Below are 22500 nucleotides of genomic sequence, written 5' to 3'. Positions count from 1 at the left end.
TATGAAAGCCATCGAGGATAAAGATTAATATTTTTAGAAACAAAAAAAAAAAAAAAGTGTAAAAAGTGGAATTTAGAAGAGACTTGGGAGAAAAAAGAACAACTCTGAGTTACAACATTCATATTTGTTTTATAAAGTTTTAGAGTTTTAATAATTTTAACTTAGCATCTTCATTTTATCTTCCATACTATTATAGGATTTAACCCTTTCACTGCGATACCAAACAACGCCACCAGAAGTAATGTGTGAAATCTTTATAACCATGTACAAGAAAGAACGGGATTAAAGAGAATAGATATTTGCAATTTCTATCAAGTTTAAAGATTGGAAGTGGCTGTAGAATCAGTAAAAATATCTCAGAGTGACTAGTAATTGAGGGAAGATATATCAAATAGGACTGAAAGGATTAATCTACTTTTTTATAACAATCTCCATGATCAAGCGACTAAGATTCGTCTCAGGTTGCCCGTTCACTGCAATTTTGTCTTTATTTTCCTTACTCTGACAATTATTCTGAATACACTTTGTAGGGGAAAGGGAGACGAAAAGAGAGATAGAACACAGAAAATGTACAATAAGTGAAAGACTGTAACTTCGCAAGAGGAAATTGATTAAGGAGAAAAGTAAGAAGTTGGATTCTGACTAACAATTATTCCTACTATATTTTCCATACGAGTAGAAGATGCAATACATATTTTTGTGAGAACTTTTGTAATCCTGTGACTAAGATTGATTTCTAGTTACCCATCCAATACAGTTTTCCCAATTATCCTTTTATTCTCACTAACAACTGATGATATGAAACTTGGGATGAATCTTTGTTAGTGAATTGCTTGAAGTGATTGGCCACGTCACACTTATAGCTCCAGAGGTGATGAGAGCGCGCTGCCTTTCTCACCTGTACCTCTTATTAGCCAGGTGTGAACTCCTGACCCCCCTAACCACGCCTGGAGGGAGATAATAGTGACGAATGGTAGAAAATAAACTTACCCCTGAATAAGACACAGGTAAAGTACAAGTAAACATAATTATACGTAAACATACAGTCTTTAACAATACTTGCATCTCTATAATGTTTATTTCAATTGTTTTCTTGTTTCATTTAGTTATTCATCCATCTTTGCTAAGTTTTCTTTCTAATATATTTGTTTTCTTTTTGCAGGTAAGAGAAACAACATCTAATTAACCTGTGAGTGATGAGGAGGAGGTGAGTAATGTGTGTGTGTGAGAGAGAGAGAGAGAGAGAGAGAGAGAGAGAGAGAGAGAGAGAGAGAGAGAGAGAGAGAGAGAGAGAGAGAGAGAGAGAGAGAGAGAGAGAGAGAGAGAGAGAGAGAGAGATTACCCGTGATTCCCACCAGGTTGACACAGAGTTGACGTTAATATGTTCGTTGTGTTGTGATTATCAATGTTTCTCGCGCTAGAAATGTCACCTTAATTTTTGGACTTCATTTCTTTTGTCTTAGTCCATTTTCTTTTATCAGCGGCTTCCCATCCCCATTGAAGAAGGGAATAGAGCGAGGGAAGGAGGGAAGAAAGGAAGGGAAGGAAGGAAAGAAGAGAAGGGGGAAAGAAAGAGGGAGGAGAGCTATTTAAGGAAAGAAAGAAGAGAGGGAAAGAAAGAAGGAAGGAAGGAAGGAAGGAAGGAAGGAAGGAAGGAAGGAAGGGAGGAAGGAAGGTGTTGCATTAGACTTGAGTAGCTAGAAATTAGTCATATTTTTCATTTAATTTGCAAATAATTTTTGGGTTTTACGGGACATGCTCTGTTGGCAACGTGTGTGTGTGTGTGTGTGTGTGTGTGTGTGTGTGTGTGTGTGTGTGTGTGTGTGTGTGTGTGTGTGGCTGTTTTTTCCCCCATTTTTAACACCGTGCTTAGCCAATTAGTCGCGTGCCTGCAGACTCGCAAGGCTCTTCCTGTACATCAAATTATTCTGCTCAGGAAGTAAAACGGTGGAGAAGACGTTAACTTTTCTAAGCAGCGAGAAGAAACATGCCTTCTCATTTTTCTCTTCTTCCTCCTGCTGCTCCCGTGATAGCAAGGACTTTACCGGCTCAGAGAGAGAGAGAGAGAGAGAGAGAGAGAGAGAGAGAGAGAGAGAGAGAGAGAGAGAGAGAGAGAGAGAGAGAGAGGTGGAAATATACGAGGAATGCAACTTTCTTATTTTTGTGTGATTATCAGCGTCAGTCACCAGCTTATTATCATTCTCCATTTCTATATTTTATCTGTTTTTTCCTCTCTTTCCCTTCCTATGCCTCGCCTTACCTAAGAGGGAGGGAGGAGAATATGTGTTTTAAAGGTTCATTGTTCCCGAAGGAGGCGCTGAAGAGGTTCCTAAAATGAACTAAATTTTATAATGTTCTTACTCTTGAAATTATCTCTTGTCTTTCTAATTGTGTGAGGGATGCCTGACCTTTTAATCCAATTGTAGTTGAAAGTAATGAGTGTAAAGTATCATTGTTCTGTCTTGTTGTTTTGCGTCTTGATTGTAAGAGTGAAATTTTGTGTTTTCATTATTCATTATTTATGTGAATATTTAAATGAGAGTTTGATAAGTTGGTGAGTCTTTATATTTATGATTTTTTTTTATGTTTCTTAGTTTTTTTTATTTAACGTTTCCTTGTTTTCTGTGAATACGTTGCTTACTTACGTTCCTTTATATAAGTGGAAAGACAGGAAAGAAATAAAAGAGGAAAGAAGGAATCAAGAGATAAAGAGTGTTAGAAGAGAGAAAATTAAATAAAGTAAAATAACAAAGGAATATAATGAGATCTTAGATATTAAGCACATACACACACACACACACACACACACACACACACACACACACACACACACACACACACACACACACACACACACACACAGTAAAACCAATCCCACATGTCAGGAAACAACAAGAAATCACTTCACACCGTTATTGCAAAAACTGAGAATCATCACAACAAGAAGCCCACGAGAGGAAGAAGAGATGACATGACATGAAAAAAAAATAAATAAATGAAAAAAGTGAAGCTCTCGGGCGGTTAAGATGACTTGCTAATTACTTCCGGAGGCTGTGGTGGTGGTGGTGGTGGTGGTGGTAATGTTGGTGGTGGTGGTAGTGGTGATGGTGGTGATGGTGGTGTGACCTATAGGTAATTAGTGACCTCAACCCTCCCCCTCACTCCTCTAACCACTACACGTGTTTTGAAGGAGAGGGAGCGGAGCAGTGAAGGAGTGCGGCGTGTCCTCACTTTTGTTGTTCTGAAAGGTTAAGTTTTGGTGCATCTCTTTCTTTAATAGCTTAAGTAATTGAAGGTGATATTATTTTGATTTTTTTTATTTATTTTATTTTTTTTATCAGGTCAATCTTGGTGGTAAGTTTTTCCTATTAAATTTATAAGTAAAGACATCAGTTTTATGTTTATTTTTTTCTATTATTTTGTTTCAGTTATTTGTCTTCTTGATGCTATTTTTTGCCTTCTTATGTTTCAGGCCAAATTGTCCAAAATAGAAAATGGCAATAGGGGAAGGCACTCTTGAAAAGCAGTGTGTCTATTTACTTTTAAGAAAATAGGAAAATGAAAGTGAAAATTTGGGTTGATGATTCTGGAGACAATCCTTGAAAATTTGTCATCAGGGCTTAATGTTGTTTGGAGAGAGAGAGAGAGAGAGAGAGAGAGAGAGAGAGAGAGAGAGAGAGAGAGAGAGAGAGAGAGAGAGAGAGAGAGAGAGAGAGAGAGAGAGAGACCACCACGCCCCAGTGACCTCCTCTGCAGTATTGGTGTAATTAGTGGCTTTTTTTTCCTCTTCCATCTCTTTGCCTCATTAATTAATTCCTCCTTAATGGGTGTGAGGTCGCGGCCAAGTTCAAGAGAATTTTCCCAATCATTATCGTTCACGTGTTTTTTGCTTTCGGTCAAGTGGCGCTGCCTTCTCATAACCTCAATTAAGCTCCTGAGATGCAGAGTGATTATTATCTCTCTCTCTCTCTCTCTCTCTCTCTCTCTCTCTCTCTCTCTCTCTCTCTCTCTCTCTCTCTCTCTCTCTCTCTCATTGTTTATTTTTACTGTCGTTTTTCACTTTATATTTCTATTTGGTATTTTTTTGTATTAATTTCAGTTCATTTTGTTCTAGATTAACACGTTATGCAGGTGAATTAACACATCAGGCAGGTGTTCGCCTCATCAAATGTTAAGGAAAGACACGCAGCTTTCCGCTTCTCAATTGCATAAGCAGATAAATAAGTCAAGGATTCTTTCGTTCTTTCTGTCTGTCTTTCTCTTTTTTTCTGTTTGGCATTGTTGACTTAATATTTAATAAACAAGATTCGTTTTTAAAAGTGAAGGCCAGCATGGAATATTTACTTTTTATTCATGACACACCTGGTGGTTGATCTTCCTTCCTCAAGTTATTCATTTATCTTTGTTTTTTTCTCTCTTAAGTGGAAGTTGCATTACGGACAAGCTTTTTTCATACTTTTCTTGCTTTTTTACTTTTTTTATCTTTTGGTTAAACTTTAAAACACACACACACACACACACACACACACACACACACACACACACACACACACACACACACACACACACACACACACACACACACACACACACACACACACACACACACACACACACACACACAACTGCCCTTCTTTGGACTGATTTGTGTCTTGACCCAGAAGGCTTTCCCACGACCCTCTTTCTCTCTCTCTCTCTCTCTCTCTCTCTCTCTCTCTCTCTCTCTCTCTCTCTCTCTCTCTCTCTCTCTCTCCTTTTCTTCTTTTCTTCTTCTGTGTCTTCCAAATCTGCTTTCATCCGTTGCATTTGGAGTTTTTATGTTATTCTTTCATCTCTATTTTTATTCACTTTATATTCTATTTATTTTTTACTTTCTTCAATTCTTTTCATTTTATGTATATTTTTATTTTCTTCCCAATTTTTTTTTCTTTTTTTACTTTCTTTCCCTTCACTCACCTTCCTTTCATTCGTCCCCGTCTTCCACTTTCCTCCTCCTCCTCCTCCTCCTCCATATTTTTATCCCCGTTTCTTCCCCTCTTTCACTTCCTTTCCTTCATTCACCTTTTTCTTCATCCTCGTCTCTCCTCTCCTTCTCCATATTTCTATCTCCGTTCCCTCCCTTCTTTCATTTCCTTTCCTTCATTCAACTTCTTTTCCTTCGTCTCTGTCTTCCCTCCTCCTCCTCCTCCTCCTCTTCCTCCTCCTCCTCCTCGTGACCTTTGCACTGTGAGCTTTTTCCTTCTTTAAATATACTGTATACATTTGTTGTCTTGATGGATTTCTGCTTGGTCGTGGCGAGGCGTCCCTCCTTCGAACCCCTCCCCATCCCTGTGCCAGAGTGCAGGAGCCATGAATATTCAGGTGGATGCCAAACATACACACTCACACACGCACACGCACACACACACGAAAGCACAGACGCACGCATTCCCCGCTACATTCTCAGCCTCTCGCTTGTGTAAATGTATGTAAATTTTGAGGGAAATCAGTAGGTTTAGTCCAAAATAAGTCGCTAGTTAAGAAACGGACTGATTGCTCTGCTAATTTCGAAGACTCCGCCTCTTGATTGTGAGTCTGGTGCGTTTGGGAAAAGAATATTGGATTAGAGTTTTTTTTTTTCCTTTCTTTCCCTTCCCTAATTTGTTTTCCTGTATTTGCTTCGTTTGAGTTTACATGTTTTTTTTTTTTCCTCTAAGGTCAATCTGTAAATTTTCCCAAGTCTTTTTGTTCTGCGGTTATTCAGCGGGAAAAATGAAGGGTAAAAATAGTGAACAATTATGAAGAACAGTGAAAAATAGTGAGAGAAATAGTGGAAGGTCATTGTGAGAAGTAAAGGACAAGACGCAGGTGAGAAATATTTCAGGGATAATGAAAGAGAAGGGCGGCGAGTCAGTCTGAGCCTCAGGGGGAAGAAGAGACGGGCAAAGGACGGGTAAGGGACGGGTTGTCTTGACATGGGCGGCGCAGGGGCGTGACGGGCGGACTGAGGGGAGGCGTGGTGACCTTTCCCACCCACCGCCCACCGCCCACATCCGGGTCCGAGGAAGTGGTGGTCATGAGGTGACGAGTAAATTTGTGCAGAAAAAAATTGTGCAACGTGAGGAATTGATTGAAATGTTTAATAAAAAGTGTTATCGTGTTGTTTCTAGAGCACGTAAAATGTGGTGGTGGTAATAGTAGTAGTAGTAGTAGTTGTAGTAGTAGTAGTAGTAGTAGTAGTAGTAGTAATCGTAATAGTAGTAGTAGTAGTAGTAGTAGTAGTAGTAGTAGTAGTAGTCGTAATAGTAGTAGTAGTAGTAGTAGTAGTAGTAGTAGTAGTAGAAGTGCGTAGGATTAGTAAGGTTACATACTAATATTTTCACAGCGAATTTCATAAAAAAGAAAAAAATTCTAGACAAAGAGGATGAAGTGGACGATGAGAGAGAGAGAGAGAGAGAGAGAGAGAGAGAGAGAGAGAGAGAGAGAGAGAGAGAGAGAGAGAGAGAGAGAGAGAGAAATATAACTTCCAGCGTGTATGAGTGGCTGTCGTGTAATCGTCCACCTTATAAGTTTTAATTGTGGTCAAGCCGAGGCCTGGCCAGACGCCGCGAGCCACCGCCAGCACCTGACTCACATGACTACCTGACTCCCTGCGCCACTTACCTGTACCTGTAGCCAATCCTTGCGAGTGCACCCTGTTTGGTTAGGTTAGTGCATGTGGCAGCAACGTCTGGGGGTTTTAAAGATAAACAAATACTTTAACACCATACAGAATGATGGTAGTGTAGGTTATTTCTCTCTCTCTCTCTCTCTCTCTCTCTCTCTCTCTCTCTCTCTCTCTCTCTCTCTCTCTCTCTCTCTCTCTCTCTCTCTCTCTCTCTCTCTCTCTCATCATTCCCCTTCCTTTTCTCCCTCTTCTTCTTTCATTTCTTTATCCTTTCTCTTTCCCGTTTTTTTCCCTTCTCCATCCCTTTCTTCTTCCTTTTCTTCTCCCTGTTCTCCTTGTCCTCTCCCTCTTCTTGTATCACCTCCACTGCCCTCTCTCCTCCTTCACACCCTCTTCTCTCCTCCTTCTGTCCTCCACCCACACTTATACGTCCCACCTCCTCCTCCTCCACTTCCTCCGCCTTCCTTCCAGTCCTCACCCCCTACTCAGCACCTCCACACCTCAAGAGGGAGCTCCACCCTGCCCCCTGCCGTCCCTGCTACAGTCTACCTGCCACCAACGCCCCTACACATCAGCCAACACCTGTCAGTTTACCTTCCACTACACACCTGTCATCACCGACTACCAGTGCTACCTTTGTATACCGCTGTAAATCTGGAACCGTTTGTCAACACTTCACCTGTTATTTTTATTTTTCTATTTTGTTATACACCTGCTAGAATCATATGATATTTCACGTGTTCTACAATTTCTGCTATACCACACATGTCATTTTTACCCGCCAAAACACACCTGCCACAGCCACCACCAAACATATGTCATTTTTTTAACCCACCAAACCTCACCTGCTACCGCTCTTCCTGCCTGTTACCTGTACCTCCCACCACTGCCCACTCACCTGCACACACCTGACATTTTCCTGGCCACGCAAACCTATAACTCACCTGTGCCTTCCCCTCGGCGACTCTCTTATCACCTGTATCTTACCTGGTGCATTTTCCTAACATAGTCCCGTGCTAATTGGATTCATTCAACGAGGATACTTACCGTGTTTTTTGTGTGGTTTTTATCTGCAGTATATATTAGACTTGTTTGCAGCTCAGAAAAGGGAGATAGAACAGAATCGAAAGCTAAATAGATTTCCTCTGTTGTGCTTTGTTATTGTTTTCAGTCGTTATGTCTTATTTGCTTGTTATTTTCATGTAATCGTTAAGTGTATTGCAAATCAGGCAAAGAAGTTGAGAAAAGTGAGCGTAGTGATGTTGCCTCAAATTTTGTCATAGATTGTTTTTTTTTTTTTTTTTGTTATTCATTTGTTTGTCTACTTTTTATTTTCTTTCCTTCTTTTTTTTTTAAGTCATGAATAAAAAAAATGAAATAAAATGCATTATATGAATTTGGGATTTCATTTTTAAGGGTGTCGGGTATATTAGTTTATTTTATGTTTTTTTTTCCTATTTCTTTTTTATATAACAACAAAAATCTTAAAAAAAATATATATGAATTTCTATGAGTTAATTTTCAGTAGTTTCCCTCTAGGCATTTTTTTCCTTTATTTTCCTGTTTTCTGGTTATTTCTCTTACGTTAATAATAGATAAACTTAAAGCAAGCCTTTTATTTTAAGTTTTCAGGTTCCTTTGAGTTTTGAATTTTCAGACCAATTTAATTTTTTTCTGATTATTTTTGTTTACCAGTTGTTTTTCTTACCTTAATAATGACAAACAAACTCAAATCGAACCTGATAAGTAAATTCCTTTCGAGTTTTAATTCTTCATATTAATTTTCATTTTTGATTGTATCTTTATTGGATATTTCCCTTAAATTAATCGTACAAATTAAACTTAAGTCTGATATGTAAAATTCCTTTGAGATCTAGTTTTTCAATGTTATTTTTCCCCCACAAGTCCGTTAAAAGTTTCCCTCCCAAACACCACTCGGGCAGGGACATAATCCTGTTGACACACTGCCGGGAAGCTTTGACAAATAGCGGTCCTTGCGTCGCCTTCTCAGCATCACGACCCTAAAACCCGAAAATCGACGATATATTTGCACCTCATCACGTCATGCACTTCGTCCTACACGCAAAACCTCTTAGCGAACACTGGCCTTCCTCCTCCTCCTTCTCCTCCTGCTCCTTCTCCTCCTCCTCCTACTTCTCCTCCTCCTTCTCCTCGGTTTTTGTTACGTTTCTGAGCTTTCTTTCTTTTCTTGCATGTAAATATCTCCCTGTTCATAATTTTAACGTGTGAAAGTTGAGTTTTCATAATACTTCTCATTCATTTTCGCTCATCTTTTCCTTCCCTCCTTTCTTTCTTCCTCTCCTTCTCTTTCCTTTCTTTTCTGATCTGCCTCCTCATTTCAGCGATGCATCTTGTGGAATGTGGAGAATAGGAAGATAAATTATTCGTCTTTCTATTATTCCTTCTGTGCTTTCATATCTCGGTCCCTCCTCCACCTCCTCCTCCTCCTCCTATCGCTATGCCGAGGGTGTGTCGTTCTGGTCTAGACTCGCAGTAAGCCACAACTAGTCTCCCTTTTTGGCAGTGTTTATGTTTCCTGTTTTTGCCGCGGCTTGCTGAGGTGAATGCTAGAGTCATGAGGAGCTGCGTGCGTCAGGAGGCTCTCTTTTCTCCTTTCTCCTCCTGCTGCTCCTCCTTCCTCCATTCCTCCCTTATATCTTTATCATTATGGATGTTTATTTATTTATTTATTTGTGTATTTTTTGTTCTCTGTTCTGTCTCTCTGTTTATAATGTTTGGTCCGTTATTTGATTTTGTTTTTCTTCTTGTACTTTTTTTTTTGGTGACAATATTGTGGTATTGCTGCTGCTACTTTTACTACTACTACTACTACTACTACTACTTCTACTACTACTACTACTACTACTACTACTACTACTACTACTACTACTCTCTCTCTCTCTCTCTCTCTCTCTCTCTCTCTCTCTCTCTCTCTCTCTCTCTCTCTCTCTCTCTCTCTCTCTCTCTCCAGCAAATAATCACCGTAAGGTCAGGTCACATCACTGCACATTCCCCGAACTAACGGAACATTTAATTTAATTTCTGCTAATCATAAATCGCCTTTTACCTCATACACCGAACATGGCTCACCTGTGATATAGCCTCGCCTGCCTTACCGGGCCTTCATTAAGCCTCACCTGTGCTCACCTGTGCCCTAGGAAGCCTTTGATAACCAGCACATCTCGCGTCCATCCGTCATAGACCGCGAGAGAAATACATGGGAGCTTCTAAAGAGGTTATTAACATGTGTCACAAAGCATTAACACACCCAGGCACGCCCAGGTCCTGCTCAGCACACTCTTGGGCCCTCTGGTATGCTTAGACACGCGCCTTCATTACGTGCTCCACCAGGTAAGTGGCTGGGAAAGGCAGGGCGGGAGGTGGGAGGAGGGAGGTTGGAGGTTGATTAGACTAAGGGAACTAGCACGGATGTTGGGGGATGAAAGGCTGGTCGGGAACCTATACAGGAAATTATAAATAGGACAGGAAGCAGAAGGGACTGGTATAGGAGGGACAGAGGGAGTAGAGATGAGGACAGATGTTTGTGGAGGAAGAGCGGGTAGGAATGGGGATGCTATTGTGTTTGTGAGGTTGAAAATAGGAAAAAGAAATGTTGCGTTGAGATGGAAGGAAGGAAAGGAAAGGAAGTGATGACTCGGTAGATCGAAATAGAAAATAAATGGGAAGGGGAGATGCTTAGGAAAGGAGGAAAGAACCCACAGGCAAATATGGAAAATGCAAGAAAAATTGATACACGAAGAGATAAAACAGGAAAGATGATGAATATACACGAAAGATTAATAGTGAAGCAAAAAAAAAAAAAAAAAAAAAGATAAACACTTGTGGAATTTCATTTATTTTGTTATCACTTTTCCATCACAATTTTTCCTGAACAGCACATACTGAATACAACCCTCGTGTCCTGTTCCCCTCAACCCTCATCTCTCTTTTTCCCAGCATCTAAGGTCACTCCCTCCCAAGTCTCACAAAAACACCAAAGGGACTCGTAATAAGCTTTTTAATACGATTTTCATTAAGGAATTATGCTAAGTTTTATCATTGTTATGAGCTCACCTGGAAATGTTACCGAGGCTGGTGGAAAATAAGAGTAGGTAAGATAGAATGATTTGCTTTGCTCCGTCTTTAATCCTTTTTGTGTGTGTCCTGTCTACTATCTCTCTCTCTCTCTCTCTCTCTCTCTCTCTCTCTCTCTCTCTCTCTCTCTCTCTCTCTCTCTCTCTCTCTCTCTCTCTCTCTCTCTCTCTCTCTCTCTCTCTCTCTCTCTCTCTCTCTCTCTCTCTCTCTCGGATCTATATTGCTAACATGTTCTGGCAAATTGTATAAGAAGATCGTGCTTGTAGTAATGAATGCCAAATACACACACTGCCATTACTAGAGTCAAAAAAAGAAAAGAAACTTGTACGTCACATGTTTATTACCCTTGACATGCTTTCTCGTTTGTACTTTTCATCGTCGTTATTATTTCAGTCGTAGTTTCTATTGGTCGATTATTCCTCGTGCATATCAGCGTACACTTTTCTCATCCTTGGCCTCATCTCGCTCTGTCGTCCTTCTCTCCTATTTCTTTCGTCCCCTTCGCCTCCCTTCCTCCTCCTCCTCCTGTCTTGCGTAACATTACAATGACCACACTCACTTTAATGTTTTTTTTGTAAGTGTGGCAGTGTCTTTCCTTACTTTTTTCACCGCCAGGAGTACAGCAAGGGAGACGTAGCTCGAGTAATCATCGCAACGTCCCCGCTTTTCGTCCGTGAGTCCGCCCATTAAGTTTCTTGTCACTGGTCGCGGCTTCTTCACGTGGGGGACGGACACGCGCGCTCCAGTACTAGTCTTTACCTTTCTTGCTTAACGAGACTTGCGCTTGGGTTGTGACAGGGAAGGTAATGTCTTTTTTGTTTGGTGTTCTTGTTTGTTTTGTTAGTTTCATCGTCTTCGTCTCCTCCTCTTTCGTTTGTTTGTTTTTGTTTACATTCTTCTTGTGCTTCGTGTTTCTCTTCTTTTTGTTATTCTGCTTTTCCTTCTTCTTCTTCTTCTTCTTTAGTTTCTTCTGTTTTCTGGTCTTTTTTTCTTTAGGTATCTCTTGTGGAATGTCAAGAATAACTACATGAATATTCGTATTTTTCTCTTATTTCTCTGATTATTTGTACGTCTGTGCTCCTCTCTTTCCTTTCCCTCCCCTCCACATTCTCTCCACATCCTCTTCCTCCTCCTTTTTACTACCCTTTCTCTTTACTCCCTTGCCTTTTCCTTACAAAACAACGTATCTTATCACATAATCCTAATGACTAACCTGCCTGTTACTTGCTCTTTCTTTGCGTTCCTTTGGCCTCCCCTGCGATCTTCAGCCGAGGCGTGAGTGGCTGACAGTTGGCTGGGGTGCATTTTTGGTCCCCTCCGATGTGGTCACTCTAGGATCCTTGAGGCATCGCGGGACTTCTTGCCTCCGCCACGCAGGGAACAAGCGGCTGTTAGTTGTTCTTTGTGACTCCACGCACGCACGCCTTGAGAGAGAGAGAGAGAAAGAGAGAGAGAGAGAGAGTATGCGTAAACGGTGAATTTCAATATATAAGTTACGTTTTTCATGTTTTTATACGAGTGAGAGTAAATATAAATTAAAAGTTAGCACAGTTTTAATAAATAAAGCCACGTAGTGAAATGAATAAGAAACAGGAAGAGAAATTCAAGTCAAATAAAATGTAATAAAAATACTGACGCAACCATTATCGCTTTAACTTTTTCTATATATATTTTCCTTTTTTTTTTTTTTTCTTGTGTACTAGTGCATGGATGGCAGGAGAGCAGGAGAGGCAGTACGTTTCGGAAGGCAGGGATCGTTCATGAGCCTAACTAGAGACCGTTCCTAACTTGAATTTGATGCGAGGATCGTGAGGGAAGGCAAATGGGTAGGTTAGGTTACGCATGTGCTATTTTTTTGTGGCGGGACTTTCAAATGGTATGCAATTATTTTCTCTCGTCCTTATATCAGAGAGAGAGAGAGAGAGAGAGAGAGAGAGAGAGAGAGAGAGAGAGAGAGAGAGAGAGAGAGAGAGAGAGAGAGAGAGAGAGAGAGAGAGAGAGAGAGAGAGAGAGAGAGAGAGAGAGAGAGAGAGAGAGAGAGAGAGAGAGAGAGATTTGTACATTTATAAAATTCGAAATGCAAAGCTGAATGAATGAAAAGGTGACTTACTCGTATAAGAAAGAGGAAACACAGGAGGAGGGAAAGGAAGAGGAGGAGGGGAAAGAAGGATGACGAAGAAGAGGATGAGGACGGAGAGGAGGAGGAAGAGGAAGAGGAAGAGTACAAGAAACGAAGCAACACGAGATAGAGAGAAAACCCGATTATTCACTAGCTCTTCCTTACATTTCTCAAGATAAACAAAAAAAAAAGTAAAGAAAAAAAAATTCAGGAAGGAGAAGCGTACCGGACCTAAGCCTCAATGCTCTGTAAATTGGACCACACAGACCATTACAACGCTCCACAATGATCCACAAATGCTCCACGAATGCTCCACGTTTCCACCTTTCATATGTAAAGCAGTGCAAGTTGGGCGGGGTGGCGTGGGTCAGAGAGAGAGAGAGAGAGAGAGAGAGAGAGAGAGAGAGAGAGAGAGAGAGAGAGAGAGAGAGAGAGAGAGAGAGAGAGAGAGAGAGAGAGAGAGAGAGAGAGAGAGAGAGAGAGAGAGATACAGACAGACAATGAGGCTTATACAAGATAACAACTCAAATTAAAAGTAAGAAAGAAAGAAAGAAAGAAAAAAACTAATAAAGAGACAGAGAGAGAGAGAGAGAGAGAGAGAGAGAGAGAGAGAGAGAGAGAGAGAGAGAGAGAGAGAGAGAGAGAGAGAGAGAGAGAGAGAGAGAGAGAGAGAGAGAGAGAGAGAGAGAGAGAGAGACTTTAATTTAATCATATGACCATTCACGTCAGCTTCTGGTCTTCTGGTCTCGCCTTAACAAATCCTCGTGGTGGGGGCGTGCAGGCAAAGAAATTTTACGTTTATTTTCCTGCATCCCCCTGGCGGCGTCCCTCCCATGGCAAATCGCGGCAGCTAGCAATAAAGAGGCTCTAAATCATTGTGGTTTGCAATAAGTGTACTCGCAAATGTAGGCGAAGGCTGGGAGAGAGAGAGAGAGAGAGAGAGAGAGAGAGAGAGAGAGAGAGAGAGAGAGAGAGAGAGAGAGAGAGAGAGAGAGAGAGAGAGAGAGAGAGAGAGAGAGAGCAGTCTGGAAGTTAATAAAGGAAGAAGAAAAGAAGGATAAGAAGGTAAACGTTGATTAAGAGTAAAATAATAGTGATGCTGTGTGAGTTTGACAGAATTAATAAGAATAAAAGTGAAAATAAAAAAAAAGATAGGTGAGGAATTTTACGGGATACAGTTACTAATTAATGAAAAAGTTGCTTCAGTAGTAGTAGTAGTAATAGTAGTAGTAGCAGTAATAGTAGTAGCAGTAGTAATAGTAGTACTTGTAGCTGTTCTTGCAATAATAGTAGGAACAACAAAACATTATAAATTTTACATTGTTATTACTACTGTTACAACAAGAACAAAATTGATGCATAAGTAAAAACAATAACAACAACAATTTATCACTGAGCTATAGATTAGAAACCACTTTGCTATAATTAATAAACTCACAATTAAAGCTTTAAACCAAATGCAAATCACTTAATAAACACCATATCAAGAAAATAATGAGAATTTCCATTAAATTCCTGCAATGAGATACAATTATTCACTCATAAACTCTGCATGTGATTTACGTTCATTGTCAGCAGCTCATTTATATTTATCAGCGTTATCTCTCAATATACGTCCAGGGTTCAGATTTATGAGGTCATGACGCTGTATTCTCCTTTGTATGCCTTTATTAATGAGTTCCCGGCGTGCCTCTTGCTCTCCAGTGTCGTGATTTTGTCGTTTTTGTGTCATCTGATATTGCCTCATTGCGCTTTTATTATTGTTTGGTTTCCTTGATTATTTTCAGGGTCTTTTTTTATCTTACTTGTTTTCATTTTTTTTTCTTCTTTTCTTCTTACTCTTCCTCTTCGTAATGTTATCCCCAAGGCTTCATCCTCGTTTGCATATCTCCTCCGGCGCTTCCTCCTCCTCCTCCTCCTCCTCCTCCTCCTGATAGGATTAATAACAAATATCCATCACTTCAAGTTATACACGTGGGAGAAAATAAAGCTCTTAACTAACAATTCTTAGTTAAATACCCTAACATATACACAAGAAACATGTAACCTCACCTCTTCCATCTTATCTAGCTCACCCAACTCACCTACGTCACCCACTACGCTCTCTGAACCTCATATCCACCCCACCCCACTCACGCACACCAGTCTTTTTGATCTGATCCTGTCGCCAGCAAATCTTTATTCAAATCTACGGGTTCTTTCTGACAATTGAATCGATTTGTGACGCGAACTCGTAAACTGGTCTTGTTCTCGTACATCATTCGAGTGTGTGTGTGTGTGTGTGTGTGTGTGTGTGTGTGTGTGTGTGTGTGTGTGTGTGTGTGTGTGTCTTCTACGACTCCATCTCCTTCCTCCTCCTCCTCCTCCTCCTCCTCCTCCTCCTCCTCCTCCTCCTCCTTTTCTTCTCTTCCTATCTCATGTCATCTTGAAACTTCTTATTTGACACAACTCGAATTATTACCTGAATCTCTTTTCCCTTTCATGGTATTGTTTATCTCTCTCTCTCTCTCTCTCTCTCTCTCTCTCTCTCTCTCTCTCTCTCTCTCTCTCTCTCTCTCTCTCTCTCTCTCTCTCTCTCTCTCTCTCTCTCTCTCTCTCTCTCGTTCTGCCTCGCTGCTCCTCCTCCTCGTCCTCTCCCTCTTCTTCTCGTTCCCTCCCAGTGCGTCTCTTGTTTTGTTCATTTGTTTCGCTACGAAGTGATTTTTGGAACGTTTTGTTTGCATTCTATTACGTATTTTTAATTTAGGAACGTGTGGGCGATACGGTGTATTGTTTTTCGTTCAAATTCTCGTAACAAAAGGCGGAAGGGGACGTATTTTTGTTGTGTATTACGCTGAAAAATAAGTTAATCGAAAAGTTCACGAGTTTGGGTACTAATTAAAATGCTCTCAGACGTAAATTTCCATTGCATTAACCATCATTGTTGTCATAAAAGCGAAATATCCCATTGTTTTATTGCCTTTCATAAATAAAACTCAAATCGGGCCGTAATTGGAGTCTGATGGAGTTGGTTATGGGGCAAACTTTTGTTCCGTGTGTTTATAAATAGTTTTGGAAATGGCCTGAAAATGTTGCGTTTGTGTGTTGCTGTGGATTCCGTTAGTTACTTGGAAGTGGTATTAGATATATTTTTTATTACTTCTGGGCATCACACAAAGATTTTTTTTTTTCTAATTTTTTGGTTCTATTTTGATGCAGATATTAACACACTCTACATTATAACAAGCATTCAAGGGTAGAGTATTGATAAAAACAAGCTATAAAGAGCAAAAAATCATAGTTATTAACGAAATTGAGAAGCAGGTTTTATCCATCTTGTCCATACAGGTGGATAACGAGGCGTGTTACCTATTATTACCTGTCATATAGAGCACAGGTGAAGTCAGAGAGCATGCAGGCAGGAAGATAAATGAGAGTACAGCAGTGAGTACAGATGAAATGACAGACTCATAATTAAAGGGCAAGACACAGGATGATAATAAAGGCACGTGAATCATGAATATAACAATGTAAAGATGAAAACTGAAATTGCAAATGAAATTGCCTTTGCGGGAAAAACAGGTCATGGGTATTTTTCCTCTTAGTTTAAGAGATCCAAATCCGTGACCTTCAAGTTATGTTAATTAAAGATTACGGGGAAGGAGGAGAAATAGAAAGGTTTTTCCTCCATACAAGCAAGATAGGCTCAAAAAAAAAATAATAATAATGAAAAAGGAAGAGATACAAAGAGGATAGAAAATAATGCAAAAGAAAGAGGAAGAGAACAAAAACGTGAAATAAACATGATTTTAAAAAGCCAAAGAATACGAAGAGTAAAATTAGAGTAAAATTATAAGTACGTATGGAAGGTTTTACTGTTTGAAAACAAAAAAGGAAAGGAGAGAAAGATATGAAGAAACTTTATATATATTCATAGGCAAGATTTCATCGTATAGAGATAAAAGGAAAAAAATGACAAGAGAACATTATAAGTACAAAAGTTTATCCTAAAGAGGCAACAAAAAAAAAAGAAAGAAGAATAGCTAAACTGGAAACAACACCCAAGCAAACTTTTGATAATAGAAGCAAACATACCAAAAAGTCAGAGCAAAATCTTAAGTACTTGTAGACAAACTTATACCCTATAGAGAGATACAGACCAAAAAATGAAGAAAGTTAAGCTTTACTCTATAGAAGCAAAGATATGTATAGCCAAACTTTTCGACGTTTACCCACAGAGACAAAGAGACCAAGAAGTTAATAACCAATTTATAAGTACACATAGAGAAACTTTAGTCTATAGAAGCAGAGATACGTGGACCAGAGCAGGGCGTGGCGGCAATTACTGTGCGTGATTAATGGAGGCGAGGCGATCATAAGGTCAGAAGGGAAGCAGGCAGTAAGTCAGGGAAGAGGCGCAGTGTTTTCTGTCTCAGTGTAGCACAGGCAGTAACTCTCCTCCTCTCAGGTGAGCAATTGCCTAATTAGTGCAGTGTCGTGTTACCTGTCCTTACCAGAGCAAACTGCTATTAATTTACTCAATATTTCGGTGTGTGTGTGTGTGTGTGTGTGTGTGTGTGTGTGTGTGTGTGTGTGTGTGTGTGTGTGTGTGTGTGTGTGTGTGTGTGTGTGTGTGTGTGTGTGTGTGTGTGTGTGTGTGTCTGTCTGTCTGTTTGTCTATCTGTCTCTCTCTCTCTCTCTCTCTCTCTCTCTCTCTCTCTCTCTCTCTCTCTCTCTCTCTCTCTCTCTCTCTCTCTCTCTCTCTCTCTCTCTCTCTCTCTCTCTCTCTCTCTCTCTCTCTCTCTCTCCTACACCAGGCAAGAGTGGCACCTAATTTCACCTGGACTCCCTCCCTACCTGTGAGTAATTAACCAACACCCCAAAATATGCCTCGTAGATTATCAAGCCTTCAAAAGAGAGAATAGACGCAACAAAAGCCCCAAAATGCCCCCCACGGATTTATGCATCAATCTATTAATTTTCCTCACCTCACCACCTACGTGTTATTTATTTTTTTATTTATTTTGTTATTTTTTATGGAATATTTAGTCAGTGAATTCTTATGCTATGTGGAGGTTTAAGTCACGTGTCTTTCTATTTAGTTTTTCTTTTATTTTGATTATATATAAGGAGATGATATATTCAAGGAAAGACAAATGCTGAATTATATGGAATCATTATCAAGATAGTTACTTTTGAAGGAGATTAAGAAAAAGGGATATGAGCTCTTAGTATAGAAAGAATAATATTACGTACCTCTATTTTTCATATTACTTTCTAAATTCCTTAAAAGAATACATCCACAATAGCTATCAATAAAAGAATGAAAATAACATCAGCTAACTATTAAACTAATCTGATTATCTATTCGACTTTTTAAACTTCTACCAAAAAAAAAAAAAAAAAAAAAAAAAATCACACCAAAAATCCTGTCATACCCATCACGGCTGAGTGGTGAGCGAGAGGCGCTACAAACGTGAAAGAGTAGAGATTAATCTATTAGTGCTTTCCCTCGACGCTCGCCAGACGCCATCCATCACCACTCACTGCGTCGCCGCCTCGCCTCGCTTCTCCCAGCCCGCGACCTTACGTCTTCTAAGATTCACCTCGCTCTCTCCCCCATTGTTCCTGCTCTTACCTAATCGAGATGGAACAGAGATAACCTGGGCGGGAGAGCGGAGGTGTGAGGGTGATACGGGAGATAACAAAGAGTTAAATGGTTCCTCAGGTTGATATGTTGGTAATTATTTTGAACAGGTGAAGGAGTGGAATCTATACGTATCGATTAAGGTAATGGTAATAAGATAAATTGTGTTTTTTTATTGATTAATACAGATGCTATTAAAGTCTTTGTCTTTATTGATTTAGCAAGAATATTCATAACATTAATTCATGACTAGATTTTATAAAGCAAATCACATTTCCTCATTAAACTCAACAGAAAACGGAACACTCACTAGCTGACAGAGGGATAACCTGCGCAAATTTATCTCGAGTTACTAAACGACTGTGTTATAGAGAATGAAAAATGTTAATAACGAGTCGTAAATCGCGGCAAATCCCTCGGTAATCCCAAAACTTTGTTGGGGAAAAGTTACTTGTGATCCTCGTGAAACACATTCCCTTGTGACACGTAAAGGAAAGTTCCTGGAAAGTTGCCGTTGTTTTTCTGCCTTCAGGTAATCACCCTAATTAACACAGGTACTGGATGGAGCAATTAGAAAAAAGATGAGTAATGGAGGCGGTATAATGGGAACAGTAAGTGGGGGAGGTGAGGGAGGGATAAGGGGAGGCGCAGCGTCTGAGAGGCAAAAGGTGTAGGATTAATTGCGTGTAGTTGGGGTGTAAATGCTCCCCAGGTGGGCTATGTTACCTGTGTGTTACCTAGAGGGGGTGTTTAGGGAGGAGGGGAGGCAGGTAAGGTAGAAGTCATATTTTACCTGTTCCGGTTCATTCTGTTTCTCATTCATCAGTTTCTTGTTTCCGTATTCGTCTTTTGTTCCAGTTCATTATACTTCTCGTTCATCAGCATCTGACCTATTGCTGTGTTGCTGTGTTGCTGTCACCCACTCAAATCTATCACTTTATCTTACGAGCATAACATAAGAACATAAGAAAATAGAGACGGGTGCAGTGAGCCATCAGGCCTACACGTATTAGTCCCTGCGTGAAACATACTTACTTATTTCCATCTAACCTAACTATCCATAAAATTGCCTAATCTTTTTTTTAAATCTTCATAATGACTCAGTACCAACAACCTAATTACTTAGTCCATTCCATTCATCTACCACTCTATCTGAGAACCATTTCCTTCTCATCTTTTCTTAAATCTAACTTCTTTTTTTTTCAAGATTAAATTCATTATTTCTTGTTCTGTCATGATTACTGATCCTGAAAATTTTTGCTTACGTCGAAATTTTATGGCTTATTTCCTTACAGAATTATTTTTTCATGTATTACAAAGACCGGCCAAGAGAGAAAAAATGGATTGAAAATGCCTCTCATAATGCCAAGAAAAGAGACACCTGGAAGATCTAAGAGAGAGGAGTGTTTTAGCTTCTGGAGTGTTTTGATTTTGTACCTGTTCCTTCTATTCCTCACTCATGACTTTTGTTTCCAAGTAATATTCCTTCCTTCCTAAAAACATCTGATTTATTTCTTTCTCTCCCTATTCTTTCTTTCACAGTCTTTATTTCCACGTTCCCATTACATCGTTTTCTTTCTTCATGTGACCGTGCCTATATTCTTTACCTTTATCTCCTTGCGTTGCGTCACTCTAACCTGTATTTTCCATTCATCACCGTCTTGTTTCCTTGTGAAATATGCGTGCATCGTTTTCAAATCCATTACCACTTCTATGATCCCCTTCATTTTTAACCATTTATCACCCTCTACCATAAGCAACACCATTTCCCCATTATATTTTCTTCCCCAGTTGCGTCACTAAGTTCTCACCATCACTGACAGCCTCTACATCATCACCATAGTAAGAATCACCTTCATTCCTAGCTATTAATCATTTTCCCCCATAAGCATCCCAGTTCATTTTTACGTTTTCACTTCGCATTGCATCACTGACTTCTCACCATCTCACCATCACGAGGGAGTCACTTCATCATCACCTTTCCCAGCGGTGTATTACCTGCACCAAACACCACCATCACCATACCAGCACCATTTTTCAGGTGAGTCTGGGTGGGCTGCGTGTAATTTGCCAGGTGAGTGTGAGAAAATGACTAGGCATAGACGCATATGTAAAGTAGGTTGAGAGAGAGAGAGAGAGAGAGAGAGAGAGAGAGAGAGAGAGAGAGAGAGAGAGAGAGAGAGAGAGAGAGAGAGAGAGAGAGAGAGGGAGGGAGAGGGAGAGTAAAGGTCAAGAGGAAGGAAGGAGGAAGAGAAAATTAAAGACGAAAACAATAAGGTGTGGTGGTAGGGGGAGGTGATAAAAAAGTGAGACAGGAGGAGGATAATTAGAAAAGTGGTGAGAAAGAGTAATTAAAGAAAATGCAATAAAAAAAACTGAGATGGAAGAGGAGGAGGAGGACGGGGGAAGGAGGAGAAGGAGGAGGAGGAGGAGGTGCGTTAAGAAAATTACAAAAATAAATAAATAAATAAAATAATCTTAGAAATGGGACTTGATTTTTACTTGCAAATCAATGATAGTAGTAGTAGTAGTAGTAGTACTAGTAGTAGTAGTAGTAGTAGTAGTAGTAGTAGTAGTAGTAGTAGTAGTAGTAGTAGTAGTAGTAGTAGTAATAAAAGAACCACTAAATGCAGAACTTGAAGCCAAACTAACAGGAAGTACAAATAAAATAAGATGATATAGAGTAAATAAATTCAATAAATCGTACAACATAGAGATGGAAGATAAGCTTAAACCTCAACATAATATATAGCAACGAAGGACTCCGTTTTCTCTTCCCGTCACAAGGAGGGGCTAATATAAAACCACGTATATCTGTCAGCCTCTCCCTTCCTCCCCACGGCTCTCTCCTACATTAGAGTGAGCCTGTGTGGGTGGCAGAGTCCAGGTGAAGGGGAAGGAAGGAGAGAAGGGTATGAAGGAAGAATAAGAAAGATGATAAAGATATAGGAAAAAGGAGTGAAAGAAAGCGACTTGGTGAAAGGAAAGGGGAAGGAACTGTAGGAGATAATGGGAAGAAAGACGAATAAAATCGGTGATGGAATAGAAGAATATATGAAAAGAAGGAAAGAAGAGATAATTAAAAAAAAGTTTAGGATCGAGATAAAAATTAAAAGAACGGTGAAGGAATAAGGAAAAAAAAGAGTACATCAAAATGTGGCGCATGAGAGAATGAAATGAAGGAGGAAGAGATAAAAAAAAAAGACGATGGAATGGAAATGAAATGAAAAGGAAAGCAGGAATAATTGAAAGAGGTTATGATCGAAGGAGATGGAAAGAGGAGGGTGAAGGAATGAGGGAAAGATAAGCTCGCTGGAAAGAAGAATAATAGAGAAAAAGGGAATTAAAGGTTGAGAAAGTAAGGAGGAATGATAAATAGAGGAATTGAAAACAAGAAAACGAAAACCGGGTGATGAAGGAAAACGTAATGGAAGAAGAAGGAAACGAAGGATAATAAAAGAGTGAAGGAACAATGAGAAAACCAACGAAAAAGGGGAAAATAATAGAGGAAAAGAAATGGAAAAAGAGAAATGTAAGGTAGATAAAAGGAGGAGCAGATAAAGAGAAAAGAAAAAAAAGAGGAGAGGAGAATGAAAGAAAAATAGAGCGATGAAGGGAAGAAAAATAAAGGGAAAAACAGTGGAAGAAGAATAAAGAGGAATGGAGAGAAAAAAAACAGAAAAGAAGTGGAAGAAGAGAAAATAGACAATGACCAATAAAGAAAAAAAGGAGGAATGGAAGATGAAAAAAAGAGGAGGAACAGATACGAGAAGAATGAAGGAGAGAGAGAGAGAGAGAGAGAGAGAGAGAGAGAGAGAGAGAGAGAGAGAGAGAGAGAGAGAGAGAGAGAGAGAATGGGCTGAGATGGAAGGTGCGTGAAGGCTGAGGAAGGTCCATTATGTTGACCTTAACCTAGAATTCTACCATGTGACCTGCGTGTGTCATTTGGTTCACTTTGACCCTCCGCCATCATCATCCATAAATCTTTAACTA

The sequence above is a fragment of the Scylla paramamosain genome, chromosome 38 (genome assembly GCF_035594125.1).
Source record: "Scylla paramamosain isolate STU-SP2022 chromosome 38, ASM3559412v1, whole genome shotgun sequence".
Classification (NCBI taxonomy): Eukaryota; Metazoa; Arthropoda; class Malacostraca; order Decapoda; family Portunidae; genus Scylla; species Scylla paramamosain.
This window is presented reverse-complemented; position numbering follows the sequence as displayed.